The sequence below is a fragment of the Equus przewalskii genome, chromosome 13, assembly GCF_037783145.1.
Source record: "Equus przewalskii isolate Varuska chromosome 13, EquPr2, whole genome shotgun sequence".
NCBI classification, from domain to species: domain Eukaryota; kingdom Metazoa; phylum Chordata; class Mammalia; order Perissodactyla; family Equidae; genus Equus; species Equus przewalskii.
This window is the reverse complement of record NC_091843.1, coordinates 47,691,720-47,701,309: the sequence shown is the minus strand read 5'-3', so window position 1 is coordinate 47,701,309 and position 9,590 is coordinate 47,691,720. Positions and strand designations below refer to the sequence as shown.

General features: G+C 40.7%; 1 long non-coding RNA gene across 1 annotated transcript; it reads left to right on the top strand.

The window, feature by feature from the left end:
- Positions 1 to 1,157: 1,157 nt before the first annotated feature.
- LOC139075397 (uncharacterized) lies at positions 1,158 to 6,320 on the top strand. The gene is made up of 3 exons (XR_011525772.1): positions 1,158 to 1,571; positions 5,618 to 5,760; positions 6,063 to 6,320. It is a non-coding gene; the product is annotated as an uncharacterized lncRNA (long non-coding RNA).
- The last annotated feature ends 3,270 nt before the right edge of the window (positions 6,321 to 9,590 follow it).

Here is a 9,590-nt window from a genome sequence, read left to right as displayed (position 1 = left end):
GCTTTGAGGTCTTCTTAGTACATATATACTTCAAGATTATGGCTGTAATTTTACATAGAAAATTCTTACTTGCTTCTAGACACACATAGACCCTAAAACAAAGACTATACAGCCAAAAGCCCAGGTTGTAAATGGAGCATCTCCAATGTGAAAATGATCTATTACCAGACCCTACTGCATGAATGTGGACTCAGGTGGTGCTGAACCTGCAAACAACCACGATTACAGATGGCAGGTGGATGGAGCTAAAGATAGCTCAAGACAGAAATTCTTCTGTATCTCCTTACTATTTTCTTCTATCAGACGTAGAAAATTTAAAACATAAATTTAAGAGATGGGGTAGTATGCCAAGTACTTAGCAAAACTCACTGGACAAAAAAACTAAATTCAAATCTAAGCCCAACAGTGAAGATATTATTAGAAATTTCATCATATGTAAATTAAATATGATAATTACCTTCCTTCTTGTTTCCCTCTATAGAGGATGGAACGGTACCAGTTACCCTAGTTGGGGAGGTGGTAGAGGTGATGAAGAGTCACATTATGAGATATTGTCAGTAACATTTCCTGTCTATGGCTTCTGCATAGACTCCTGCAGGTATTCTAAGCAGGGAGAACAAGAGAACCACTGCCAGCTCAAGACTTCCAGGTACAGTACTGTTCTTGACAAACCTTTAAAAATGTGTATTGCATGAGAAAAAGGCTAACTTTACATTTACATACTTAATGTATGCACTGATCTCTTTGTTGTGCTTCAGGTGCATGTATCTGTTTTTCTCATATACTTAGCATTTCAAAACACTATTTTTTTAAAAAATTTTGAGGAGACTAGTCAATCAGTTTAAGTAACGGCCAACGCAAAATTTCCCCTGATATTTTAACATGCCTCTTTAGAAAACTGCACACAATTGTAACAGAGCAAACAAAGCCAATTCGCTTTTACAATGAAATAGCTTAATGCTTTCCTTAAAGGTGGAACTTGATTAATTTCTTTTATGCGGCTGAGCAGGATGATCCAAGAAGAAAGATGTCATGTAGCTACAGCGTATTATTATTCATTATAACAAAGGCCATGATAATAACAACCCAATAATAGAATATGAATAGACTTTAGAGCAATGACACAATGGAATTTACAGAAGGCAGCAAGCAGCTTTAAAGAAAACAGGATAGGGACTTCTCATGGCAAAAAATGAATCTTGTTGATGCCAGGGAAATGAAATAGAAACTGGCCCTGCTCTATTCTAATTTTACATTTACTTGGCAGGAGAAGCTCAGATCTATGGAAGAACACCATGCCCTTTCCCAATGGATGCAGGAAGAAGTTATTCCTATCAGCTTGTGTTTAATGTTATGAATCTGACTTACTTGTCAGCATCATGATTCATGACAGTGAACAGAGAGAGCGTGAAGCCTGCATTTCCGTGGGGTGGGAATAGATTATAGTATTTAGACAGCTTTCATGTCCAGTCTCAGCCAGTCTTGCTGGACATAAAAGAAACTTCAGAAAATTCTCCAGATCTGCTACAGACTCAGCGAGATCCAGGGAGATGAATCATTACTTGCTGAAGGTAAGTGTCATGAATATATCATTGACGCTTACACCAGCAACCTCAGGGAAAAATCCTGTTCTTGTGTGGGAATGAAAAATGCACATTAATCCTAAATAAAATTAGAGATATGTGTTGAGATTTTCTCTGTCTCTATCCTAATGGGCTGGTGAAAAACTACCTAAGGGAGAGAGCACTTATATACATGTGTATTATGCTTGCTGATTGAATTAGGTGGCAATTTCTCTCTGTTCGACAACAAATGTCTCCACCGGTGATTTGAGTTCCATTCTTACTGACCATACTTCAGGACTTGGCCCTAGATTTGCTCTCTCCTTGGTTACTCAACACACATCAGGCAATTATTATGTACAAGATATTGTGCTATGTTATAGAGACACAGCTTTAAAAGACAACCTGAGCTCAAAAAAACTAGGTCAAAAAACCCCTGAGACATCATCCCCCAAAAATGTTATCATAGAGCTGTGTACAGAGCACTTGGGGGAAAAGGAGGGCATTTCTGAGGAAGTTTGATGGTAAGAGTCAGGGGCTTCTTCCTGAGGATATAACATATGGATTTGATTTTGTGGGATGATTAAGCACTTGATATTTGGAGAAAAGGGGGAAGGAAGAAGCAGTATTTTGGTTAGAAGGAATAATATACATAAAATCATGGAGAAAAAATAATGAATATATTATATTAAAAGAATAGCTAGATATCAGAGTGTTGGAATATAGGGCTCATTACTGAATTGGAGAGGAAGAGAAGATGAAACTAAATGGGCCGGTTGGTGAAACTCAGTAAATACTATGCTACACAGAAATTCTAAACTTTATTATGTATTTACTTTATTTTCTATTGTATTTAAGTTGATTTGTGGGTTAGAAATATAATGTTGATGGAAAGTGGCTTGGGGAGGTGATAACAGAGGCAGGAAGAATCAATCGAGTGAGAGGGAATGGGGGCAGTATGAGAGTGAGATGCAGAGGAAGAAATAAAACTGAAAAATATAGTAGAGATGAAATTGAAAGTATTTGGTGACATTTGTAAACACACGCAGAAAAAGAGCTTGTGTTTATCTTGAGTTATTGTGCAAACATGAATGTTTTTAGGGAGGAAGGCAGTGGAGTAATAGAGAGAAAGTAAAGAAATCAGCCAGGAGCTGATTGAGTGAGTACGTCCAGGAGGAGACGAGCAAGATCAAGTTGAGCTTGGATCGAATATAAGCTCTGGACTGAATGTAAGGATTTGGGAGTCAGTAGGATGGTGATCTTTCAGGCCAAGGCTATAAAGTAGAATACCTAGAAGCACGCGTTGGCAGAGGAGAGAGCGGCACACAAAACCCAAAGCAATGCTAATGAGACATGTGTTCATTTCGCTCTGCTCATGAAGTTTCACCTCAGTGAGGGTATCTGGAAAGAGGGAGGGCGTGGATTTGATGACAACGCTGAGTCCTCCACCTCTCTTGGACTCCTCTATGTGTCTTCCCCACTTATCCATTCCACAAGTCATACTTGTACATCAGGCTTTACTGAAGTGTCCAAAAAAATAACAAGACACAATATGTGAAGAAAAGATTTTGAATCTCCCACAGTTCAAGGGAAAAGCAGTCTAGAAGCTAAACTTTTCATGATGTGTGTTCCGATTGCACCCCAGTTTCTAACTTTGCTTGTCCTTTCCAAAAGATCCTCCCCTAAATCTGCTGTATGACTCGACAGCCATCTGTTACAATACGACAGCCACTTCCCAAGGGGCTTGATCTCCTCCTTGGTTTCCTCCTTCCCCAGCAACACGTCTGCACATCTGGGTTATTTAGCCTAAAATAACATACCTCATGGGGCTCTGATAAAAGAACCCAGGGTGGCTGTAAGGACTCAAGGTCTAGTCTCCTTAAGTTCTCCCTGTGAGTTTGGTGTGCAAATGTATGCCTTTTAATTTTTGAGTGTCCAGAGAATAACTGTTGGAGTATGAATGTACTTCATTCTCTAGAATTCCTACTATACCAGTGAGAAACTGATGTTGACTAAATGAACCTGGTCCACATGAGGTGATTCAGGTTAGGCTACCCGATGTTGGATCTGGGGGTTCAGTTAAACTTCCCATAAGTCTAATATGACCTTCCCTCATCCATAGACATCAGCAGCAGTAATTGTGTTCTTATAATATGGAGCCAGAGGCTTGCCCTGTGTCTGTGCTGGTAAATATTTCTGGTCTTGCCACATATTCCAGTGGCACTGACTCCTTTCTCTTTCTTTAGAACAAATTTATCCAAGTGGAGTCTGTGCCAGGCCTTTTCATCCATCCAAGCCTCTTGTTGACAGTTGTTAATCCAGCAAAAGCCAGGGTATAACAGGAGTGAGAAGTCATTGAAACATGTAAATGTGGTGACAGACATTGACAGTGATGGGAAAGAGTGAAGGATAAATTCAGGGGAAGGATTTTTAGGATTAGAAAGATTCGAGAACATTTGTAGTCTAAAAGAAAAGCGTAAGTAGGGAGGAAGAGATTGAAGATACTAAAGAGATGGTGTAATTGATGGTTCAGGAGCCCAGCAGAATCAGGAGAGTTTGGAATGAAGGACTTAAGTGGAAGCATCTAACATTGTTGTTCCCTCTTCCCCAAGAACAGAAGAAATGGGTGAGTGATATGAACCATTTTTATGTTTGTCTATCACAGGTCCCAGACTAAAACAAAAGACATTTAAGGACAGAAGGCAGTTTTATCCCCCCGGGGCCTGTCAATCTGTCTCTTTGCTTACACAAGTGCAAACTGAGAGTTGTGGGAAACAGAAAAACTGTGAAGTGCTTGCCAACAAGAAGCCAATGCTTCAGGTGGGAAGACAGAACAGCAAGCAGCTATGAAATAGTTGTAACTATTTTATAATAATTTTCTAAATGTGGTCATCTTACTCCTGTACTAAAACAGGAAGGGACTGAAGAGTCACTTACAAATGTGACACCTTTTTACAAGAAAGAAAGTGTTTAATGTAAAGAGATGGGAACTAATCCGTAATTGTGGTAGAATGGAAACCCTGATTTTCCAGGATTATAGAATTCAAAGTATTTTGCTTCTGCTCTTATTTGGATCATTTTGTATCAACTTCATGAACTTGAAAGTTGTAGAACCAGAAAAAAAAAAAAAAAACATTGCTAGAATGATTTTGGACCAAACTAACCAATTTCAGAAATATCTAATTGAAATTGATACTAGAATTAAAGACAATGGTAAATATGGACACTATACAAAAATCACAACCATGAATCCATGAAATACCAATAGTGATTGGAGGACAGGAAGGGAGGAAAGAACTTTGGATCTGACATTGACACTCAAGAGTTGAATTTATTAAGAAAGATGTTATATGTGGCCCACTCCTTCTCTCTGTCTGTCTCTTTATTTCTCTCTCTCTCTCACACACACACACATACACACACACAGAACAGGAGGGGTTTGATAGAATTCATCCCACAGAAAGAGACTGTGGGATGTCTCCCATAAGAGTGTGCGCTCAGTTCTAGTTCAGGCTGGAGAATCTGGATTCCATTCCTAGCTCCAACAGGACTTCGGTTCCAAATTACCACACTGAGAGTTGCCACAATAAATATTATCTTTGAAAACTCTTAAAGCTCCATAGAGAAGTGTCTTATAACTACTCAATGATACATTACTTAAATTGGCAAACCAGGACAGCAGCAAGGCCGTGAGGCGTATAATAGCAAAACAACAAAGGATGGCCAAAAATGATGTTGGAACATTTCTGGGTGTGAATCATTGTGATTATAGAACTCGCTTGATAGGCAACCACGCAGCAGGTTTTGAGACAAAATAAAGTGGAATTTAAGTGTCCTATCTTAACTGGGAAATATATATGCCCTGGTAATGCATAAGCTATTCATGGTAGAGTTGACCCTGGGACCTGCTTCTAGCCAATGAGATCTGAACCAAACTTTACTGAGAAAGGTGGCGTTATAAAAAGATTTCTTTATAAAAGAGGACAGATGAAGCAGGTTCTATTCTTCATTGTTTCTTTCTGTCTCCCATGGCGATGTAATGGCTGGATCTGCAGCAGACATCTTGTGACCGTGAGACAAGCACAGAGATGAAAACCAGCATTCTGAGACGACAAAGCAGAAAGGAAAAAAGATCCTAAGACATCCTTGAGCAAATAAGCCAACACTATCAACAGTGAAACTCTGGATATCTTGTTACGTAAGGAAAAGTACATCCCAACATTTAAGCTAATTTTTGTTAACATACTGTTGCTTGCAGCCAAGTATATTTCTAACTAATATGCCATTGGTTTCCCTGATTAGGAAGATTTTCCTTATTCTCTGGCTACATTCTTGTCTTGTTTTTCTCTGGCACTTAATTTGCCAGAGAAGCTCAACCCTAAAGTCCTCAAAACATCCTACTGTCACCAGCTAATTGCCCTAAGGAACTCAAGGGTGGGTTTGGGAGCAATTAACTGTTTTCCCAAATTGTTTTTTTTACCCCCCTTTTGTTTTGTTAAGGAGATGCAATCACCAACCACCCTGAACCAGACCAAGCCTCACCACAAGAGCTATGCCTATGGCCTTTGCCTTATTTTTAGTGCTAAGATCTCTCCAGGAGGAGCTTAGGCCTTGTTACCATAACCTGCAGTGTCTGCGGAAGCATGTTTCCAACTGAGTCTGCGCAAGTGAATGCCCACTTCTCCCTTTTGAATATTCATTCCCCATCCCAAATAAAAGGTCCTTGCTTCCCTTTGTTTGGGGAGGCCATGATTTTGGAAATTATTCTGCATGGTCTCCTATTTGCTGCAAATATACTTTACTTTATGAGACAACTACTTCTGGCAGAGAGTCTGATTTAACTTGCCAGGAGGCAAACCCGCTTTGGTTTTGGTAACACTAATCAAAATCTTTATCCATTTCCTTATCAACTGTTCTTATTACATTCTATTGTCCACTGATTGCCTACTGCTTCTATCCTAATAACCATTCTCATCCCCCTTACCCTCTGTCTACTCCACAAGTAGGAAGTGCTTAAATTAGTTCATTTTCATATTACCTCTAACTTCCACCCAGTTCTCATCACAGAAAAAAAGCACTCCTTATTCATGTCTACCACTACCGTCCCACCTTGTTCAGACCCTATGCTATGACTAATCCCACTTCCGTTTAGCCATTCATCAATATTTATTGAGCCCGTGCTGTATGCACATGTTGTGAGCAGGGCAGAACACTTAATCATTGTGTGCAGACTCCAAAGGAAGATTATCTAGGTTCAAATCCTGTGACTTTGGGGAGTTCATTAAACTCTTGGTGCATGAGTTCCCTCATCTGTAAAATGGGGATAATAATATCACATATAGTTCCTAGGATTTTGTGACAATTAAGTGAGTTCATTCATCTAAAAGTATGGAGCACAGTGTCTGGCTCATCATAAGAACTCAGTACACATGGTTTATGGACCATGGCATTTACAAAGTTGTTTAACCTACACTTCTGCAATCAGGAACTTACAGTCAACGTGAAGGGGGGGGGGGGTCTTCATATAAAATTACAATTTTAGATGGAATATTTGTGCCAGTAAAAGAAGGTTAAAACAAAGAAAAACTTATTTCTAGTTTGGGTGATAAAGACCTCAGGAAAGGGAAATTTTGAACTTAGTCCTGAAACTACTGTATACAGGCTTTCTCCTTCCCCTCATTTATGCAGCCTTTTTAAAGTCTTCCTTGGTCATCAATCCCCCAGTTGAACCTGGCTCTGTTTCCTTAGGAAACAGGAGCGTCCTTTTAATCATTTGGGGATGGAGTGATCATGCGAGCCAATGGAGCTCTGCACGCAATTTGCACACAGAGCACTAAAGTGAAGCTATGCCCTCTGCTCTGGCTGGTTCCACAGGCCCCTGGATGTAGCCAGCTCTCCGCAGCCCTTCAGGATAAAACTCTTTTAATTCCTCTTCCAGTCACTTCCGTCTAGCCCTGGCTGACCTATTTGATGGTAGAGATGGGATAGCTTTGGCGTGAGTTGCACCAAGGGTATGGGGTAGGGAAGAGCTAAGCTGCTATAAATTTTCCACATGCTGCTCAAGCTCTAGGTGACCAGGAGCTGGGCAGAGGCTGAGTCTGTCTGGGGAAGATTCAAGCTGCAGGGAGGGGCCATGATGCTCCAGCTGACCCTGACCCTGGAAGGGCTGCATCTACAGTGCTCCCTCATCTAATACGGTGCTCTGGCTCAGGGTGCCTGTGACAGGGACCCTTATCAATGGTGTACAGAGAGAGGGAAATCCTTCTGTGTTGTGTTTTAGTATCATGCCCCAGTGTTACAGTTCTGTCATTTTAATACATGGTCTCTAGCCAGGGAGCAAGCCAGGTGTGGACTTGCTCCAGGGTCTACTACAGGCTCCCTTTGTTTTCTAGACATATATATATATTAACGTTAATTTCCAAAATATACATATATGTTAGGGGAATGGTGTAATGACCTTCCACGTGTCCATTACCTAGCTTCCACAATTATGATCAATAAAGCAGTTTCAAAAAAGTCACTCAAAATACATGTGTCTTGTTAGGCTATTCACCCAGGACAACTTGCTCTATATTTACCTATTTAAATATTGATGTAAATAAATACTTATAAATATTATAAATATAAATACTTAAATATTTATATAAATACTTGTTCTATATTTACGTGAATAAGTGCCCTAGTAGCCCTAACAAGGAATGTTTGTCTTAAGGTGATTTTCTGTCTTCGACTTCACCTAGAATCAGGTAGCAACCTCTCTAGTTAGAAGGAAAATGTGCATGTATGCGCACACACACACATACACACACAGTCACACACATGCCTAGGCATATACTAACATTTCACCTCTGGCGAGGCACCAGGTTATATGTTCATTCTTATTTGATTGGTCACAGAGCTTTAGCATCTGTCTGTATCTGTGGCTTTATCTTACACCTAGCCTTTCCCATCATGCTGCTCTCCTTGCATCTCTACCCAAGTTGCTGTCAGGTAGAGAAATTGTGCTTTGGCCCGCATCAGGGCCCCAGGGCTGCAGTGAGTAACTGTGAAGTCCGTCCCTTGCAGCCCTCACCCTCCCTCTGCTCTTCTCCCTGCCCTCTGTCACTTCCTTGTGTTAGTTAAGTCCATATCTCTCACCCCCACAAGATTGAATGTAGGGGTCACGACCTGTTCATCGACAAATCACCTAGAATAAAATGCATAGATACAGCAGCTAATCTGTGTCCTGAGAAGCCCGGTTCAAAGATTCACAACCCCTGCCGCCCACACTCCTGCAGCAAGAGGATCCTCGCTCTAGACATGACACTCTTGCCCGCAAAATCATAATTGCTTCCTGTTGCCTAGCATATTAAATTGCTACTCCTCATCCGGGTTATGGAGATCTTCTGCCCAAACTCCGGCCTTTCTCATAGCTGGTATCACTCCTCTCACAGAGAATCTGTGATCAACGAAAACTAAGCCATTTCTGGTTCTCATCCAGACCATGCCCCTTCCTCTGGGCCTTAGGGCATTTTATTTCGTCTCTCCTTTTCTCTACCAACGGTCTCTCAGCTTCTTCCAAATACCCCTGCACAAAGAAGAAACCGCTCTCCCGATCTCTCCTTCTCTGCTTAGGAAGGCTCCAGGTCTCATACGCTTCCTTTAACTTCCATTTCTCTTTCTTCAAGACTTTATTCAGGAAGAACTCACCTTCCTTGCCTGGGTTGTGTTTTCCTAACTGGACCCCAGGCCCTTGAAAGCCGTTGCTTTTTCATCATGCCAGCTGGGCCTAACGCCGAGTTCTTCATCAAGGACACACTCAATAAATGTCATTGATCGACAGGCAGCAGTAAAGATTTTGTTTTGTTTTGTTTTTATGGTAGCAACTTCTCTCACAAAAAGAGGATGGACTTCTGACCTCCAAGTTGTTGTCATTGTTGTTTTTAAACATGCAACACAGTAATGTATTCCTAAGCTTGTTTTCCTCAATGTTTCACACCACTTAGACTAATGAAAGAAATTCATCATTTAGGAGCTTGTTTCAATTGC